The 20,374-nt window shown below is 47.8% G+C and overlaps 1 protein-coding gene across 4 annotated transcripts in view; it reads right to left on the reverse strand.

The window, feature by feature from the left end:
- PRKN (parkin RBR E3 ubiquitin protein ligase) overlaps positions 1 to 20,374 on the reverse strand; it is a 1,016,620-nt gene that overhangs the window by 229,702 nt on the left and 766,544 nt on the right. The gene's annotated exons all lie outside the window — the stretch shown is intronic.

The following is a 20,374-nucleotide window of genomic DNA, read 5'->3' on the forward strand; positions in this document are numbered from 1 at the left end:
CTTTTATCAATTTTTAAAACCCTTCAAATTCCTACTGTATGTTTCTAAGGAGGTAGAACTCTATTCCAAAACTTTTGACATTCCAACAACCAAATTCGTAACAAGCCACCAGTTTGGAGGCTGGGAATTTGTATTTTTCTTTCTATTTCTTGACACAACCTGACTTGCTATTGAAAATAAACTGATTTTTCATCTAGTATAAAGGATGAATTAAAAATGTGTATGCTGGTTGAAAATACTCACATTTTACAAGAGCGTCACTCAGATTTTTGGCTACATCACAGAGGTTACTCATTTTCATTACCCAGAAAGATAAACTCCATCAACAAAAGAAAACACCTATACTGAATTGTATTTTTTCCAGAAAGGCAATTTCTTTCTGCGATCACTTTAATCCAAAGAATAAACTGCATTATTCACGAGCCATGTTCCATTAATTGGAGGAGTTGGTCAATTATTATACGAGATAGCATCATTTTTCACTAGGGAGAAAATAGCTCCCCTTCGCTGTTCTTTCAGCCACAATTACCACCCCTAGGTCCAGTGACTTACAACACAGTGGTGGAGTTAATCATTTAAAGCCAGGAAGTGTCTTTGAAAAGCTAACCAGTGGAAACAGGTCTGTACCGGCAGTAACAGCTGGAGAGCGTACTTTAGAGGAATTCAGAGGTGCCACTGCCACAGGGTTTGGACAAAGGTCATGGTTTTAATTACTACAGGTACCAGTTTTACGAATCACGGGCTTTCTTTATTAGTAGTACATAAAATTTTCAGAGGCGGAATCTGTGAACCTGAGCGATTAAAGACGAGGCTTCCATGTAGCTCCTCAAACTTCTCAAGTATCTCACTGTTAAGAGGCAGCAGTTAAAGAACGAGTCACCGGGAAGGAGACGTGACAATCTAGGATAATCATAAAATACCATTACGAACAAATAAAAGTCGGAAATGTCAAGAGCAGAGTCATTGTCGAATGGTCTCTACCTTAATCCCGTACGTCACACATTCCAAGTGTGACGATTTATTCCTTCGTTCATGAATTCCTTCTGTCCAGAAGATTCCAAGCCTGCTTCAGTGGGCACAGAAAAACAGATGTCCGAGGACTACAGGAGATTCAGGGCTGAGTGTCCCCTGCACGCCGGGCTGGGCCCAGCGCAGTGGCCGCCCTGGGCCATGTGCTTACACCCGTCTGTGGAATTCAGCAGATGTGCGTGATGGGTCAGGTCCTGGCTGTCATTAGTGGCCGCGTGACCTCGGCAAGTCGCAGACGGTTTCTCTAAGCCTCCGGAGGGGGCCGGTCACTCTCCACACTTTTCGGGTTGTAGGTGTGGAAAACGAGCGATTAGATGGCGAGTCTGGACAGTGGCGTCAGCTACCGAGTTGGCGGCGAGGGTCCCAGCAGGAAGGGCCGCGGTCACAGTCGCCCACGGGGCCAGGGCGCAGAGCGCGCGGGGCGGCGCCGGGGGCAGGAGGGCTCCGAGGGCATCGCCGCCGCGGCCAGCGCGGTCCTGATGCGCACACGGCTCGGTCCGCAGCGGCGCGGACGCGGCGCCGCCCGGCGACAGGGCGGAGGCGTGGCTCGGTCAGAGGCGACTGGGACTGGGCCTGGCCCAGCCTGGGGCAGCGTCGCGGACCCCGGTGCCCCGGGAGCGGGCGCGAGGAGCGTGGCGCGGAGCCGGGAAGTCAGAGGCCCCGCGAGGGCTCGGTCCTCGGTCCTCGGTCCTCGGTCTGCAGCGTCAGGGCCGCGGGCTGCTGTGGCGTCTGCGACTCTCCAAGGCAGGAGCGACTCCAAGACACGTTGCGGAAGAAAACAAGGGGCTAAATGAAAAACTGAACGGAGACTTCTGTGAAGGTCAAAGACAAATGGCCGATAATTTGCAGGGAAGAAGTAGCAAACTGCCAATACAGAGCAGTATGGGCTTGTTTTTCTTTCTTTCTTTTTTTTTTTTAAGAGTTTGGCGGGTGAAAGAAGATTGAAAAGTGACCAGCGGCCACGCTTCCCTTTCGCGGATGCCCCTCGCCTCCCAGCCGAGACGTCCGGGCCGCAGATCGCCTCTGTCCCCGCTCTGGTCCCCCCTCCCGGACCATCCTGCAGGCGACGCCAAATCCTGACTTGGCCCAAACGCTCTGCTGGGATATCCATCTGTTTGCTTCTCATCTCTGCTGGGACATTAGATCTCAAACTATTAACCTTTTTTTTTTTCACCCCAAACCAGTTCCTCCCACAGCCCTCCCTTCTCAACACTCGGATGCCTGATCTTCTGGCTGCTTGTGCCCGATTCCTCGGTGCCATCTGTGACTCTGCTCTCCCTCTCACGGGCATCTATCTATCTCCCACGTACCCGCAGGGTGGCAGCTTCTCACTTTGTCCCTTTGTCTCTCCTCTGTAAAATGGGAATATGATTATGTAGGTTCATAACCCTTTATCTGAAACCACAGTTTTCAGAATGTTTTGATTGTAGGAAGGTAATACAATGTATATATCGTACATGTTGTAGCATTCATGGCGAGGACTAACCAAATATATTAATATAGCTGCAGGAAAATATACGAATACTCATACTTATTGGGATGAAGGAAGGGTACCAACAGCCTCACGTCAGTTCACGAAAGGTTTTGCCACCAAAAGAGTTCAGGTCAGGCAAGTTTTTCCTCTGGAACAGTCAGAAATATTAGACCTGATCTTATTGTGGGGTTGATGTATGTAAAAACTTATACTTTTCATAAAATTCGGATGACTTTCATTGTTTATGGTTTTAAGCAGTAATACTCCATCGTATTAAGCTTGAGTTAAGCTCTGTCTTTCCCTCTGCGCCCTTTCTTCGTCTCCTTCCCTCCTGCGAGACTCCAGGCTCCCAGGGGCCAGCCCTGTGGCGAGAAAAGCCCACGTGACGGCAGGGACAGAGAGGGGGGACTGTAGCTGGAAGGAGTGCCTCGCGGGCATGGGCAGGTTGGCTTTCAGCCGGAAACTCTCCAAAAAAATCCATCAGTGTTCTGGGTCCTAATCCGCCCCCCAAATTAATTTAACAATCAAGTAAAACTAGTGCTCATAGAAGCTGTGCTAAATGCAGCCCAGCTACGGGATCCTAAACTCCACTCGCACCCCAACTGCTTTCTCACTCCGCCCCCCGACCATTTACAAATTCTAGTCCAGTCCCTGATGAGTCACCCTGGAAAGGAAGCTGCTCCAGGGGCTGTTAAGTCCTGAGCTGGAGGGTAGCTGGCTTGGCTGGGCCTACTACCCACTGACTAGCATGTCTATAGCACCCCAGGTGCCCAGCTGTGGGGGTCCCCTGGGAGCTGCAACGGCGAGGTTCTTCTCAGTGCAACGAGAGAGACGCGGCTTCCGCCCACGGTTTAAGTTTCTCAGGTAGAGACAATCAGAGCGTAAGAAATAGAGCGCCTGACAGTTAAGGGGGAAGAGATGTAGAAACAGCATTTAAGTCAAGAATGCTTGATCTGTTCCAGTTGTCAGCAGAGTGTAAAGTGGTTCGAGTCAGGCTTTCTCAGCGGCCAGGCTATTCATTGCCGGAGTACAGTATACCTGTGCACGGAATCGTGGCCTTATTTATAGTTATGACAACTTCCACGAGCTGCCATCCTTTAAAATACAGCCTAACGCCGAGGCCAGATGGAAAAACAAAAGCCTACAGTACCGTACCGAAGTGTGACGCGTCGTGGAGTAGAAACAAAGGCACTCGTGACAATTTATACACGTCAAGCTAAATACGCTCTGAAGAACCACGACGCATGCTCCTTTATTTTCTAAACGAGGAGGATATTTAAATGGAAAATTTATTATTTCAATATTACTATGTCATGTTTCAAAATCTGCTTGACCTTTTGTCAGCCCAACTCCTTCCACGGAGCAAAAACCAGCAGTAAAAGTTAGGCGCACAAAGTCACAACCTGGAGTCCCCACTACAGGACAGATGCCACCGATCTCAGCATGGGCACCGGGCCCTTCACACCGCAGCCCGCTGTCTGCTCTCATTCACCACTGGTCACTCCCTGATCTGCAGGCTACACAGCGGTGTCACCGACTTCATCGCTCATAAGCGATATGTTGACTAAACAAAGAACTGAATGACCACTGTGTCTTACATTTTACTTCAGGGAGCAAAAAGAAATAGATTACGGCACAAAAATGTGAGCAGTTAGTTAAACCCAGGTTGCGGATTATAGATAATTCTCAGTGTAATATATAAACTTCTCTTCATTTCCCAAATTTCATGTTACACCAACAGCCAGGGATGATAAAAAAGGGAGGGAGTGAAGAAAAACTGTGAAACCGTGAGGATTTATTCACGTAGCCATGCAGACGATAGAGCGACGTTACGTATCTCTGTCAGCCTTTCCTGGTAAATGCTGTGGGCACCTACTATTTCCTACGTGAGCGTGTGAATCGGTGTACTGCGGATCACTTACAGAATTCTCTCCATCCGATGTATGTTTTATTAATTTATTCTGACCTAACTCATTAGCCTAAGCTTTTCATGCATTTCGCAGCTGTAAGCCTTGCTCATTTTGCTGGGAATGAATCTTTGGGATTATATATGCTGACGTTATTAACATGTGTCAATGGGATCCTATCTTTCTGGCTAGACCTTTGGCCCAGAAATACCATCTTTTGTTTTAAAGAAATCAGATTTGTCTTTCACATACACACACAAAAAAGACATCAGTACAACTGGCTATTTGAATTTCATCATCAAAAAACAGAGTCCCATGAAACTGGGTACAAATCTCATTTGAGGATTAAAAACAAAAGTACTTATGTGTTTTCAGATATAATGTAAAACTGCCTGCTTTTAAAAAATATGAACAACGACGAACAAAACACTCATGAGTATTAGAAAACCGGACCTACAGATGCTGGCTGAGGACGAATAGATCCTGTGAGTAAGGAAGTAAGCGGGGGCTTCTCCGCGTGTAGAGGAAGGGGGGCCTGCTTCCTGTCGACACCACACCATGGTGTTAGTGACCTTCCCATGCCCAGGAATTCTCCCGTTCCCTGCAGAATGCTTCAGCTCTGACGCCACTTACCCGGGACGCCTCCCGCAGGCTGCCCCCTCCCTCCCTTCCCTCGTCAGCAACAAGCCCCTTGCCCCTCCCCCCACCCGGGAATAAATTGGAAGTTCCAGGTGATGTGCTTGCTGGGTTCAGTCCTTTGGTAGAGCGGCTCACAGAACTCATGCGAACAGTTTACCTGGCAGCTCATACAGCTCAGGGGCGGTCGCGTGGGAGATGCTCAGGGCCCTGCCCTCTCTGCCCAGAGCCGCCCTCCCAGCAGATGCAGAAGCTCAGTGACCCGGAATCTCTCTGAAGCCCCTCCTTTAGGGGTTTTGATTGAGGCCCTGGTTTGTAGGCACGATTGATTAAATCATTGGCCTTCGGTGACCAACTCAACCTCCAGCCCTCTCTGCCCCCTGGACTGAAAGTTCCAACCCCCTAACCACGTGGTTGGATTCCCTGGCAACCGGCACCCAGACCTGATCACTCATGGGGGCGACCGGAAAATCAGCTTCTGAACATCAACTCGGGTGTGGCTGAACAGGCTTGTTATAAAAAACAAAAGACACTTCTGCTCCCCTTTATCCCCGCGAGCTATTTCAGGGACCTTGGACAAAAGACCAACTGTTATAGCAAAAGCTGTTGCCATGGCTTTTATCACTTGGGAAACCAAGGGACTTTGGGAGCTGAGACCGGGCAGGGGGACGAAGACCAAACACTCATTTCTTATTACGCATCACAGTATCGCACACTGTGCTGGTCACGGGAGGCGGACTGCGCGCCATGGCTTGTGTTTTGCCCTTGGAATCGTGATGGGCCAAGACGACCCGCCGATTTTCAGTGAATCGCTGAGAACCAGCAGCATCGCGTGACCTTTTTGAGAATTCGCAGCAAGGCTGCCGCTGCCGCCGAAACCCTGAACGCCTCCCGACAACGTGATTCGTGGGCAGCAGAGTCGACGGGTCTGCCCGGCGACGTGAGCACAGCGCGCCCGCACGCTTCGGCCGCCCGCACGGCCGCGTGTAAGATCGCGCATCCAGGGGCGGCCCTGCCCGTTTCTGCCACGTTCAAGCCTAAGTCTGCGTTCAGCGTTTTGATGCTTCCTACGTCAATAAGTTGAGTGCGTTTCCGCACGAATTTGACCCTTGCGGGACTCCCCGCTCCGACCGTCTGGCTGGTCCGGTCCCTCTCCCGCTCATAATGTCAGCAGAGGGGAGGGAGAGCGGGCCCGGCAATCGATGCGGGGACCGACGGGGACAGCAGAGCTGTAAAGTGAGCTCGGTCCCTCGGAGGCGACATAAGGGATTGTGACTTCGATATCGCTCCCCTTTTTTCTTTCCAGAGCAAGGGTCATACATCGAAAGGAGAAGAGGGAGATGAAAAGTAACATTGACCAAAACAACAAGCGCCTCTGTTTTCCTCGGCGACTGTGAGCGCCCAGTCCCTCAGCGGTCTTGGCCTCTGTTTTCTATTGTCCTCAACGGTTTTATTTATTCTAGAAACAGTTTTGTCTCAGTCGTATTTAGCAGAACATGGTGGAGCTGATGGTTTTAAAAACTGTGGTGTGTGAAAGAGGAAACCACAGCCCCCAAAAAGCTGCTCCGGGTGCTCTGGCCCGTGGCACCCGGATTTAACCCCTGACCTCGTTGCTGCTTCAGGCTCTCCCAGAAACACCATCCTGACTGACCAGTCTGGAATTTTCTGAACGACACCTTTGAGGTGATTTGTCCCGTGGGGGCCTCCGCCCCCTGCGGAAAGCAGTGGAAATCCCCACGATAAAACCCTTTCCGTTCTCTTCTCCCCCAAAAAGGATGTCTTGGCCTCAAAATAATCCTTTCGTTTCTTTTGTCAATAGCTCCCTCGCCCCACACTCCCTCCTAGAAAACCCTTCCACCTTGTGCAGCCCCGCGGAGGGCCCTCCTACCTGCCCAATGGGCTGCTGCCCAATCCATGAAGCCATTAATAAAGCCACTTAGATCTCCAGCTTTACTTGGTTGAATTTCGCGTTTTAACAGGGGAAATCTCATGAGCTCTTAAGATGTTCACTCTCACGTATTGTGGTCCTTTGTTTTGGCGCCATAAATGTGTTTGTCTAAGCCCAATTCGACTTTCTGGGGGACTCGTAAAAACAAATCAACCTCACTAATAAATTATTCAACCTGCAGCTTATATGAGTAACAGTCAACAACCCTAAAGTCCAGGCTCTAGTCTGATTTCTGACAAAAGACAAGGAGAGACAGATTCTGATGTATATGCCAACAGTATAAGCTGCATTATGATTCTGATAAGAAAAAACCCTCAACGCCATTAATTAGCCATATGTCCATTTTCGCAATGCTAATGCCAGATGATAAACAACTCTTTATAGTTATGTAAATAGCTAAACAAAATTACAATAACTAATGTATAGATTTGTTTCTTAGTAACTAGTTTTAGTAAGCTTTTCACTTAACTATGCTATGGAAAGCAAATATTAATCTTAACAATATCATAACACATTATCGACTTAAAATTTAAAATGCTGAAATTAAACGAGGCCTTTCCTGTACTATAATCTATCAGTAATTTATTTCACAAGAACTCTCGAGTTTCTGATTTTTCTCAGACTCATCCAAAATTAAAATTATTACAAAAATATTTACAATATCAGTGGAACTTGCCTGCATACCAGGATTTAGATCGCTATCGACTGGATGCTTCATAACTATAAATTAATGAAGTTGATGAACCACGTGCAGACCCTGGCCATCGAACTTTCCCGTTACTGCTTCATTCACAGTGCAGCTCCGGAGTGCTGTCCACTTGGCCTGGCCTTTCGGGCAGTAGTGATGGAAGGGAGAATGAGGTCCAGACAGGCTCTGCCTAATGGCACTTTCACTCGAGAGGGCGGGAGAGGAAACATGATGAAGACTCCGGGAGACGGTGGAGGAAACACAGCCCTTTGGTGATGAGCGCCGTGGAGCGGGGAAGACCGGAAGTCCTCAGGGAAGAGCTGCGATGAAGCTGCTTGGAGCAGAGACCTCGATGAAATCGCAGCACGAGCTCTGAAGAAGCTGGGGAAGAATCCCAGACAGAGGGACAGGGACACAAAGATCCTGAGGGGGAAGCATGCTTGGCGATTCCCGGGACGACAGGGCTGGCTGGGGAGGAGGGTTTGGGAGGAGGGTATGGGAGGAGGGCGGTGACTCAGCGGGGCCAGATCCCACCGGCCTTGCGGCTGCTGTAAGCACCCTAGGCTGAAAAGCCATTAAGGAGTTGGAGCGAAGGAAGGACGTCATCTGACTTAAATTCTGAACTGATCACTCTGGCATCTGTCTGGAAACGGGCCAGAAGGAGGGGGCACGTGGAGGCGGGAGGATCGGTTGGCAGGCTGTTGCAGTGACCCAGGCAAGAGTCGACGGCCAGCGGGGTGGCGGTGCTCAGGTTCGGGAACGTGTTGGGAAGGAACTGTCTGCAGGATTTGCTGATGGGTAGCATGTGTGGCGCACAGAAAGACAAGTGACTGAGAAGGGATGCTTTTGGCCTGGGCCCTGCGGTGCCCCTTTACCAGGCCATGGACACGGAGGCAGGAGGAGGACGCGCCTGCAGAAGGACGAAGCACAGAAGCCCATCGGGAGCCCGTGAGGAAGTCAGGGAGGCAGCTGGGGGGTCAATTTTGATGTTCAAAGGAGAAGTCGGGCCGAGAGGAATAGATTTTGGAATTGTCAGCCTACTGTGAGTATTCAAATCAATTAAGAGTAGATGACGATGACACAGCCCAGGGAGGGAAGGCGCAGAGAGGTGGGGAGGGAGGAGGAGAGGAGGGTCCAGGGCCCAGTCACCTTCAGACTGAGGTCTTAGAGGCGAAGAGAAACCGCGGTGCCATCTAACGTCACAAAGCATCACCAGCACGATCTGCAGAACTTAGCGGTCGGCAGAGTGGACTGGCCATCAAAGGGTGGCTTTGCCATATTGTTTTTCTTTTCTTTTCTTTAATCAATTACCTCACATAAATAAGTATAAATGGATCGCGGTGCAAATTTGATATTATTACACTCAGGAATTATTATTATTGCAACTGTAGTCCCTATTAGGTTAACTTCGATTGGTGGCTATTTGAGGATTCAATCCAAGAAATTATCATGTTTCATTAACTCATTTTCCCACATGCTCACATCTCCGAAATCAGAATATATCATACAATTGAGGACGTCTTACAAATATAACTGGTGACATGTTTTTCCTTCTTAGAGGCACACACCCAAAAAGGCGCATCATGAAATCAATGCCATTTAGATTTGATTAAGTAAAACATTTTAAAAGTAAAGTCTACTTTTCCATGGGCCCCAGGTGATGAAAAGGAGGAGACTCGAGCTTCCACACAGCTACCGCCTGGGACGAGTGTCTCCCGGGATGAGGGACAGCCCAGGGCGGGAGGCCGGAAGTGACTTGTGGGTGACTCTTGCCAGCCTCCCCGATTTTGCTTAGGCTTTGCTGTGGGTCAGTTCGGTGCCATACACCCGTGGGGACTTTGGCCCCTACAAGGAAGGCGAATGCAGTTTCGAACTTGCACGGAGGCTGCTTATGGCGTAGTTGTCATTTCTTTTCTTAGATTTGTACTCCTGAAGAGCAGAAGCCATGTCTTGGCTATCTTTCAATCCCCAGAATTTAACACAATGCTTGAACATAGCTGGTGCTCAATAATGTTTTCTTAATTTAACCCCCTGCCCCCACTATTTGGGTGTAAAGATTTGTAGCCTACAACCTCAGAGGAAATATATGAGCGAGTCCTCCCTGAGCTGTGATGATTGAAGGTTACTGTCTGACTCCGCTCACACAAGGTGTCTTATCTGAGTGCCCAGGACCCGATCCTGGTGTGGTCTCCATGGAAACACGGAGCGGAGCTCTCAGATCCTCGCGGAAACAACGAACACATACTTTAGGATAACAAAACAAAGGCAGCATTTATAGACAGGATAATCACCAATGTTAAGAAACATGCAATTTAATAACTCTCTCCAATAAAAAGGCAAAGACCACGGCGAAGCTGTAATTTGCTCCTGGTGGTGGAGGTGTCTGAGGTTCACGGGCAGTGGTACTGAGCAGCGAGAATTAATCTTCCTCATCTGTTTGTCAACCCATTATATGCTCGCTTGCTGCTCACCCGGCCACTTTGTCGTTTCCTTTTATTATATTTTCCAAATCACACATCCTAACCTACTATTCTGCTTCATATTCCCCATGCATCATGACCTGTATTCTGCATTCCTTACAAGAATATCCTCAAGGAACTACAAAGGACTTTTAAAAATAAAGACATAAAATATTTTAGTTCCTACAGAAGCCTTTTTGTGAAGATCGTGCTTTACATGTGTTGAAAACACCTAGGACGGCAGCCGTAAGAATGAATTTGAAAATACATTTGAAATGTAAATAGTGTCGGCCGGGGTCACACAATGTCCAGCAAGAGCCCTGCTTGGGTCTTGGATTGTCCTCTCTTCACACTTTCTTAAATTCTATGACCTCTGAGAAATAGTCTGAGACCTAAACGTGTAATACTTGATAGTGGCCCCAATTCTAAAACAATTCATTTTCTCTCTTGGACTACAGAGAACCTTCTAAGACTGCAGCCTCTGGGTGCACTCCTATGGGTGCGAAGAAGATTAGAAGATTATCGGCCCCATTTTGTACTTAGTTACCTGACAGAAGCAGAGTTGTTACGGTAGTAGCTAATAGTATCTGCTAGAGTAATATTAATACGTACTACTAGAGTAATATCTACTGGTAGGTATTGGAATATTAATAGACACTACTCGAGTAGTATCTGGTAGAATCTATGGGAGTAGTATTAATAGATACTATTAGATTCATATCTATTAGAATCTATTGGACTGGTACTGATAGATACTATGAGGGTATCTAACAGTATCTCTCAGACAAGGATTTAAAATTTTCTGTAAGTCAGGGACCACTGCTCCACAGATTTATGTCACTAGGAGGTCAACAGGTCAGTGACCGGAGACAGAGAAAACCCCTGTGTAGCTGTTCCTAAGACTGGACATTTCTAAGACCAGTCGAAAAGCTGCAGAGCAGTGTCAGCGAGCTGGCCCAAGAGGTAAGAATGGTTTTTATTTATTTAATTTTTAATGGTTGGGAAAAAAGAATACTATTTCATGATAAGTAGAATTATATAAAATGCAAATCCCACGGTCCTTCGGTTTGGTTGGAACCAGCCACGTTCGTTCCCTCAGGAGCGTCTAGGCCTGCTCCTGTGCTATGATGGCACGGTCGAGCAGCTGAGGCCGAGCCTACAGGTCCTGCAAAGCCTAAAATATTCACTATGCAGCTGTTCAGAGGAAAGGTTTGCCCATCCCTGCCTTAGCGTCGACAAGGTTGACCTGTTCTGAGAACTCAGTCAACTGGTTTCACTTAGGGTACTGTTTTAAGACTTTGCAACCGAATTCTGAAGCACGAGATGGGATGTGACCAGGGAAGAATGCTCCGGGAGAAATGGGGGCTCTGTTGGCCTACAGGGATGAGCAAGAAAAGCCCCTTGGTTGTGTCATTAGCATTTTAAGTAGTTTTGTCGGAAATGACGCTCAAGTTATCTTTAGTCAGTCCTTTATCATGTTCAAACAGAGCGCACAAAATCACTCAGCTCTCTGTCCCTTAATAAATATATATTTGCTTTGGCTCCTGTGCTCTATGTGGCATCAATCCTTGCAATTTTGCAAGTCATAAAATGCCCCAGATTCCTTTCATTAATGTATTCTCACCTGCATAAAAATATGCAAACAGATCAGAACAATTTTACGTGAGTTATCCAGGAAACAGGCGTGATACAAGTGGATTATGTCTCTTCTCATCTGAAAAAAGTATGATAAAGAAGAGAAAAAAAAATCATTTTCTACAATGAAGTCTTAGCCTTGGAAAGGTATTAAGCGTAGAGGATGGTGATGAAAAAGATGTGGTTATTCACAGAACTGCTGGAGGGCTCCGATACCGCTGCATGATATCGCAAAGAGCAGGCGCATCGCATGTGATGAGCTAGGGCTGAGCCTCGGTTTCCCCACTTCAGGGCTGACCGATCCTTGACAAATCACTGACTGTCCCTAAGCCTCGGTTTCCTGGGCTGTAGAGTAGAAGCATAAAGCTAGCCCTGTGGCAATCCTCAAATGAGATGGATTTTTCCACTGTTCAGTGGAAACTTACTGACACCAAAGAGTGCGCTGAAAACGTCTGTTAAAATCGGAATACGGTGCTAACTATCCTAAGGTTGAAATTAAAAATTTCTAAGTGGCAACCACCGACCTCGGGAAACTGAGAGGAGAAAGTGAAATGTATCCCTGACTCTCAGACTTAACTAACACTTGCGCACGTGAGTTGAATCACATGAACTGTTTTTAAAAGAAAATGAATTAATTTATCAGTTTTAATAGTTATGTGGTGGCATCTTTAGGGTTTGCTATACATAGTATCGTGTCGTCTGCAAATAATAACAGTTTCGCTTCCTCCAAAGTGCAGATGACGCTTATCTGGCCACCTAGTTTTAAAATTCAATACATAAGTTAGCATTTCCTCCTTTCCAGTTGGAGGCCTTCTATTTCTTTTTCTTGTCTGATCGCTGTGTCTAGGACTTCCAGTACGATGCCGAATACGAGTGGAGGAAGCGTGCATCCCTGCCTTGTTCCCGACCTCAAGGAAGAATGCGTTCAGCTTCTCTCTGTTGAGCATGCTGTTGGTTGTGAGTCTGTCATTATCGTGTGGAGGTATGCTCCCTGTGTTCCCACTTCGTTGAGAGTTTTTAATCATAAATGGATGCCGGATTTTGTCTAATGCTTTTTCTGCATCTAATGATCCTTCATTTTGTTTATGGGATGTATCATGTTAATTGATTTGCAGATATTGAACCAACTTTGCATCCCAGGAATAAATCCCACTTGATCATGATGGGAAAACTTTTCAATGCATTGCTCAATCACACAATAGGAGATTACTCAGCCATAAAGAAGAATGAAATCCTATCATTTTTGACAACATAGACAGGTGATAGACGCTGAGTGAAATAAGTCAGACAGAGAAAGACAAATACCATGATTTCACTTATATGTAGAATTTAAAGGACAAAATAAACTAACAAAAGAGAAATAGATTTATGGATACAGAGACAAACCGATGGCTGCTGGATGGGAGGAGGTTTAGGGGGCTGGGTGAAAAATAGAAAGGGATTAATAAGTACAAATTGGTAATTATGAGAGTCACGGAGATGTAAAGTACAGCATAGGGAATAGAGTCAACGATATTGTAATAACTGGGCATGCTGTCAGATGCGTACTAGACTCGTTGGGGGGACCACTTCATAAGTTATATAAATATCTAACCACTATGTTGTATATCTGAAAGTAATATTGAATGCCGACTGCAATTGAAAATTAAAAAAAAAGAAAAAGAAAATGGAAATTTTCATCCACTGAGACTGATAAGTAACCACAAAATAAGAATAATATTTTATAGAGGTGAAACCAGCTACTCAGGGACCCCAAATTTTCAGTTGTAGTGAAGGAAATTGGCCAGAAAAATCTTTTCAGAAGCCTTACCAGGGGTCTTGGCTATTTATGTGTAATAGTCAAGGATGTTGGTTTTAAGATTCTCAAGATACCTTATCCTTAATCACGAAACTCAAGTTATTTGCTTTAACTGGAATACGGTGGAAAAGGTCTATTTTTAATGGGATTACTTTTGTTTTTAAAAATCTCTTCAAAGTAAGAGTCAAAAAAAAAAGACATATTGATTTAGAGCCTAAAACACTATTGATCGAGTCTATTATCATAAAAATCATAAAACACAATACTGAATCACATTTTTCTTAACGAGCCACACACCACAAGAGTGCTAGGAATTGTAAACACCTTATCCCTCGATAGAACCTGTGAGCTCACAGAGCGCTCGAGGTCCCAGGCTTTGGAGAGAAGTCTGGCTTCTAATTCTGGCTTTACTTACTAGTTACATGAGTTGAAAGATTACTTCACTTCGCCGAGGCTCAGCTGTTTTCATGTGTAAACTGGGAACAGTTACAGTAACGGTATTAATGAGGCCATTGTCAACACGAAAGGAGAAAGCGTCACGCACTCAGCACAAGACGAAAGCGCTATAAAAGCGATCGGAAAGGCTGCATGTCCTGGCTGATGGATGCGGACCTTACGTCAAGTACGGCCTTCATCTAAGAAAAAAACATTACATTCACTTCCATTTTGGTGCCCGCTTTTATTTACAAAGAAATTTCAGGCTTGGAAAGAAATGCACAAAGGAAGATCAAATCCATCTTGCTTCCTGGTGTCCCCGGGAAGTTCTTACTGTGTGAATCGGTGACGAGTTTGAGGGAAGGAAGCTCTCACACACACACACACATGTGCACACACACCCACGCACTCATACACACCTGCATACACGTGTACTCATACACACCTGCATACACGTGCACACACACACATGTGAAATGTGTTTATTATACACGTATAATAAATGGTTCCCCAGATGCCGGGTCCCCAGATGGCAGTGTCCCCTGCTTCGGTGACACCTAGAAAGCAATTCTTTGCTCATTCCTAGCTCAAATTGGGCAGGAAGCCCTCAGGAGCATCAGCCTGTGGTGGGTTTGGGCCTGGTAGGTGTGATTCTAAGTGACTGCTGTACCTTCAACGTCTATGAGACGAATACCGTGAGACGCAATGTTTTACCTTTTCAAGGCAGATACACTCTGCGGGGCTTGTCTCCTGGGGCTGCTGAGGGAGCCGGCGGGACTGGCCTGGACGACGCCCCCACAGCATCCCCAGGCAGGCCGAGCCCAGCAGGGAACATGCTAGAACAGTTGCGTTCTGTTCTCACCCTTCCAGCAGTCCTCATGAGGACTCCCGTGCTGGGGTACAAGTCGGAATGTTCTCGATTTCCTCCCTCCCCTCCCCAGCAGCCTTTCAAGTGCTTCCCACTTGGGCTCGTCCTCGGCAAGCTGGAGTTTCGAGTCTTTGCTAAAAACTCCAGGCAGTGTAAAAGCACCATGAAGATAGGGAAATGAGTTTTAATAATATGACCGTGATCAGCTTCCAGTCAGAACCTGACTGTGACCTTTACTTTTTCAGAAACAGAAGCTTTTTCAATGCTTTCAATTCAGAACCAGCTTATTGCTAAGCGGGGTAATCACAGCGTGATCGGCCTCGAGCTGCTCTGAACAGCCTTCCGGATCGAGAGCTGGAAATGCAATGCCACGTCAGAGAGGACGCGGGCGCACCTCGCCCCGCTCTGCGTCCTCAGAGCACTCGGCCTTCGTGATGAATCAGGCCGACTCAGCAAACTGCAGGATACGAATCTGCTGAACAGTCCTGTTTTCCGATTGCTAGGTAGGTTAACGCGCTTAACAAACAAATAAATATCTCCGTATGGACTATTACCCAAAGCAACCGTCAATCCTCGCGGCCCCGGGCAGCGGGCGGCAGTGACGTCCTTCCTGCAGCTGGGTTCCACTGCTGTCTTCCAGCGTCCACGTGCGTCGCTGCCCGAGTGAGGGGTGCCCTTCTCTGGCGGTGTAAGGTGTCACTTTGATTAATGCAGTGAGCGTGCCGCCGAATGCTACACCGAGCATTAAAATGGCATGTACTAATTGAAAATCTCAGCTGTCATTAGACTGGAGTGCAAAGGGGAGTCGCCTTCTCAGATAAGTGTTTCTATACCAGAAGGAACAAAAGCAGGGCTGACCGTCTGCCACTCCAGGTTTCTGGTAAGCCCTGCGCCGGCTCTGAAATATCCTGAAATGGCTTTTTTTTTTTTCTTGCTGAAGACAACCCCCTCTGCCCCCAAAGGTACCAAGCAGCTTCCTTGTGGAAATGTATGAAGTTAAAATGGAGATTTTTAAAATTGAAAAAAAAAATCACAAATCAAAAAACAATTTAAAGCGATGCTTTAAAAATCTATCTGTTAAAAAAATCATCAGGTTTTGAGGCACTCGAGAAAATGTCTTTCATTTTGACTGCTCTCTGTCAAGACCTCAGACAAGCTGCCCAAGTCCATCGAAAGGCTTTCAGAGACGAGTGTGGGCTGTGGTCGAAACGCAAAAGATGTCTTCTTGACGGCAAAGTATTTAACTGTTTGGACTGTCTCCTCGTGACCACTGAAAATACTACAGAAAAGTAGATAAGCACCAAGTCCTCAAAAGTCTGGCCTTTTTTCAAATGTAACTCAGTCAAATCCGTTGCTTTTTTCTGGTCGCTTCTGAAAGCACTGTTTAAGAAATACTTTTATTCCGATGGTTGTAGTGGGGATACATTTCATATGGCATACGATGTCCTGAAATGCTAACTTACGTATTGAATTTTAAAACTAGGTGGCCAGATAAGTGTCATCTGCACTTCGGTCCGACGCCCGGTGATTTTGCCTCCACGTTCTGACGTGCGGCCCGCGTGGCATTGGAGCTTACATTTGAGCAAGTACGTGCTCAGGACTCACTCTGTGTCAGGCTGGGCCGAGGCCGAGGCCATGGCTGTGGGTGGGACCAGCCTCTGCACTTTAGGAGCTTACGGTCCCCAGGGGGAGACAGACACGTGTGGCAAGATGATGGGCTGGGTCATGTTTGGTTCACCTCGACTTCCTTTTCCCCATTCCAAAATGGCAGGCGAGACCCGTGTGCCTGCCTTGGGGGCGTTTATGCTGGGGGGTGGGGGGCAAAGGAAATCCACCGTCGATGGCTAATGACCACTTTCCTATTCTTGTGGGAGTCCTGGGGGCAGAAGAGACAGAGAAAAGATGGCGGACCCTTCAGTCCTGGAAAGGCCCTGTGCATCACATGTCCCAAGGGCAGCAAGGCAGGCGGCCGGGTCCCCAGCGGGAAGCTGCACAGGGACCCCCCAAAGGCGGCTCCACTTGGCATGGGAGTAGAGCAGACCACCTTAGGACATGGGGGTGTGGGGGTTCAGAAGGAGTCACCTCGAGATGTGTGCCTGTGGTGGGCACATTGTTTTGAGGTAAAGGCAACTGTAGCCACAGGCTCCAGAGAAACTTCTGCCCCTCCCTTAACTACCTAGATGAACTTGAATTAGGTGCCTTGTCCACAACAAGCAATGATCAGAGACCTCTTCTGATCTATCTACAGGGCAGGACAAACGTCTATTTACCAAGCGTCTGTTCTTATCATCCTGCAAGGACCCTTTGAAGCCCCCAGGCTCCTTCCCGCATCGCTGGCTCAGGCTGTCTCATCGCCCGCATTCCCTTTCTGTCTCTGAACCCCTCCTGCATGTGGGGTCTCCGACTCTCTCCAGCATGTAGGCTCCCACACATAGGTATGGGTCACATGGGTTCTTTGCTCTGGCCGCTCTGCCTCACGACTGATTATCAGACCAGCTGAAGAGCTTTGAGGGTGCAGGAAAGTTTGCTCCTCCCCGACACGGGCCTGGGACACTGCAGGCGCCTCCCAAATTCTTGAGTGACGCCAGGGAGGAAAAGAGAACTCTCCTAAGAACCCAGACTGAATTTCCCGGTCAGCCTGCAGTCAGATTTCATTCGAGTTGAAGAAAATAAAGACGTGTGGTGTTTCTTGCACTTTTATGCTTGTGGTTTAAATTTCGTACCCACCCAGACATGTAAGCAGGTCATCCCAGAGCAGCCCGATGACAGCGGTCACTGTGGACAGGGAGAGGCAATGAGCTGAGAGCCCCAGAAAAGGCTTCCCCGGGAAAGGCTATGCTGAGCGGCATCCTGAAGGCTGGGGACACGTCACTCGGGCGAAAGAAGATGGGGGGCGGGGATTTTAGAATGACAGCGATGGTGAAGTCAGGAGGCGTCTTGCTTTTTCGTCCTTCACCTGGCATTGCAGGAGACAGAAGCAATGCTCGTGGGAGGGGGGTCTGTGAGGGCCACAGCGGGAGGGGTGACACGTGGAAGGCCAACCTCGTGTGCGCGGACAGGGGCCGGGAGAGGCTCAGGATGGACTCGGAGCCTCGGAAAGCCCTTCGCCCCTATGTGCCTCGGTTACTATGACGGCCCGATGGAAGCCGCACTGTCCCCCGCGAGGCTGTTGTGCTTCTCCAAGAAATGACAGGCAGGGACACAGCGTGCATGCCTGGCACGTGCTAGGTGCTCTTTACATTCTCCTTCTACCCTAAAGCCACAAGGGGCGGCGGCAGCGCTGAAGGCGGGCCACCGCGTGACTGCGTCCGCCCTGCAGTGACCTGGCAAGGCCGGGAGGGGGCGGAGTTGGCATCCCCGCCGAGCACCCTGCAGGCCCGCTGGGATGCAGACGGGGAGGGGGTCGCCTTTCGAGCGGCCAACTCAGCAGTGAAGCTGTGATGTGCGGAGGGCAGCGGTGACTCTGAGTGCGGCCGAGTGACAACGGCTCCAATGCCTCTTCTGCCTAGTGCCCCAGACACGTGCACCTGGGTCCCGGCAAGAGAGGACAGTATAAGCGGGAAAAGGTGGTTTCAAACAAGTGGTGTGTGCTACACAACTCTGGGGCCCCTCTCACAGAGGATCGAGCAAGGCGGGGTTGCTCCCTCGCTGTCCCCCTCTTTCCTGACTCACGGCCTCGGGTCTCTGAGTGGCTGCGACATCAGCTCAGCCCAGGGTGCTTGGTGGGGCAGCTGACCGGACTGAATCTGTTCTCAGGCACATGGAAGACGTACTCTGACGACTCTCGGAATTGGAGAAGGACAACTTTGAAGCACTTGACCTCTTTCTGTAACGTGACCACATCGAGAGCCGTAAACTGGTGGGATTATGGAGAGATGATCACAGCAGGTGTGGAAGGGTGGGCGTGGGGAAAGAGCAGCGACCAAGAGGCCAATCAGGGGACAGCAGTTGCGCGAAGGAACGCTCTAGAATAAGAACGTGGTGAAGAGGCGTGGACTGCATCTCAGCCCCGTGTCGCTGCGTGAGAGCTAACGGGGAGAGAAAGAGAGGCTCCAGCATCAGCCCCGGCATCGGGACGGCCATGTGAAAACCTAAAAATGACAATACACCCTGAAGTACTTTTAAAACCATGCATCAAAGGTAATTTAAAAATCTCTCATTTCTTTTAGGAATAAGATGTGGGATGTAAGACGTGGGATAACTGTTGTTAACGGTCTTTAAAATTTACGTCCACTTGGAGAAAACGTTTAAAAAATATTTAATAAGGAGAAAATTCACTTATTGCCGCCTATGGATCACTGACCGATAGTCTTTCTTCTCAACTGGCTAAGAAATTTGTTACATGATAGAAGTCATAATGTTTATATTATTATATCCAAAGCTTTGTATTCCAGTGTCAATAAAATCCGTGTGAAACCTCATTAAAGGGAAAAAAAGTCCAATATTTGGAAAACGTATATAAGTAATGACCTGGGAAAAACCAGCACTTTAAACACAAATGTAGATTTCTATGTCTATAAAACATTTTCAAAAAATGAGATTCTTTGGCAAATACGAGTTTCAGTGACAAGATCATAATTATTTCGATAAGGTTTATATTTTAGTTCGTGGAAAATGTTTTTTATGGAAAATACCAACCATTGCAGCGCTTTACAGATTTCGAGGCATCATTAAACAACTGAGAAATGAATTTCTTTTCAGAACAGAAGGGCCATGTATCACTTATATTGTATCTGCATCTAGCTGATTAGCAATCGAGTTCAAATCCCTTCATTAGGAATCAGAAGCTTTGGGGAATTCAAATCAGTTTGTTCTCAAGCCTGGTGGTAACATAATCTCATTGCCTGTTGAAAACAATAGAAAAAAAATCTCTTGCCTTTTTTTTTCCATCAAAACATGCACAATTTGGACGGTTTTGCCTGTCCTTTTACTAGGGAAATTCTTTTATTCATCCGGAGTGACGCTCCTTTGGGCCTCCCGCCTCCCTCTGTGGAATGAAATGGTCTTCACATAAACGGTTGTGCACAATCGCGTCAGCCACGACGCTCCAGCAAGGCCAGGCCAGGGCTGTTTGTTTCTTCCACGGTCAGCCTCCATCCGACAGTCCAGATCCAGACAACCCAGCCGGTGAGCACGTGACCGCTTGCTAGGTCATCGCATCCTGCCTTCTCCTTTGTGAAATACGAATCGCAACAAAGTAAACGCTATGTTTTCCTGTGTAGAGAAACACATCCTGGCGTGGAGAAGACTGAGTCTGTATCCTTAGAGCCCTTGCCTTGACTGCCCGCGTCTGTCTGCCAGGGGCTGCGGGGCCCTCACGCCCTCGCAGGAGTGCTGAGACCTAACACCTGATTTCAGTGTCAGAACTACCAAGCCATGTGCCTGGCACTGATACGTCCCGAAGAACCACTCAGAAAAGTAGCACATAATCGCAACCTCAAATGAAAACTTGATAGTATTTTCTAATTATAACAACTCATAGGCCAGCCCGTTTCAG

This window comes from Pteropus medius, unplaced genomic scaffold (genome assembly GCF_902729225.1).
Source record: "Pteropus medius unplaced genomic scaffold, Ma_sr-lr_union100, whole genome shotgun sequence".
NCBI lineage: Eukaryota > Metazoa > Chordata > Mammalia > Chiroptera > Pteropodidae > Pteropus > Pteropus medius.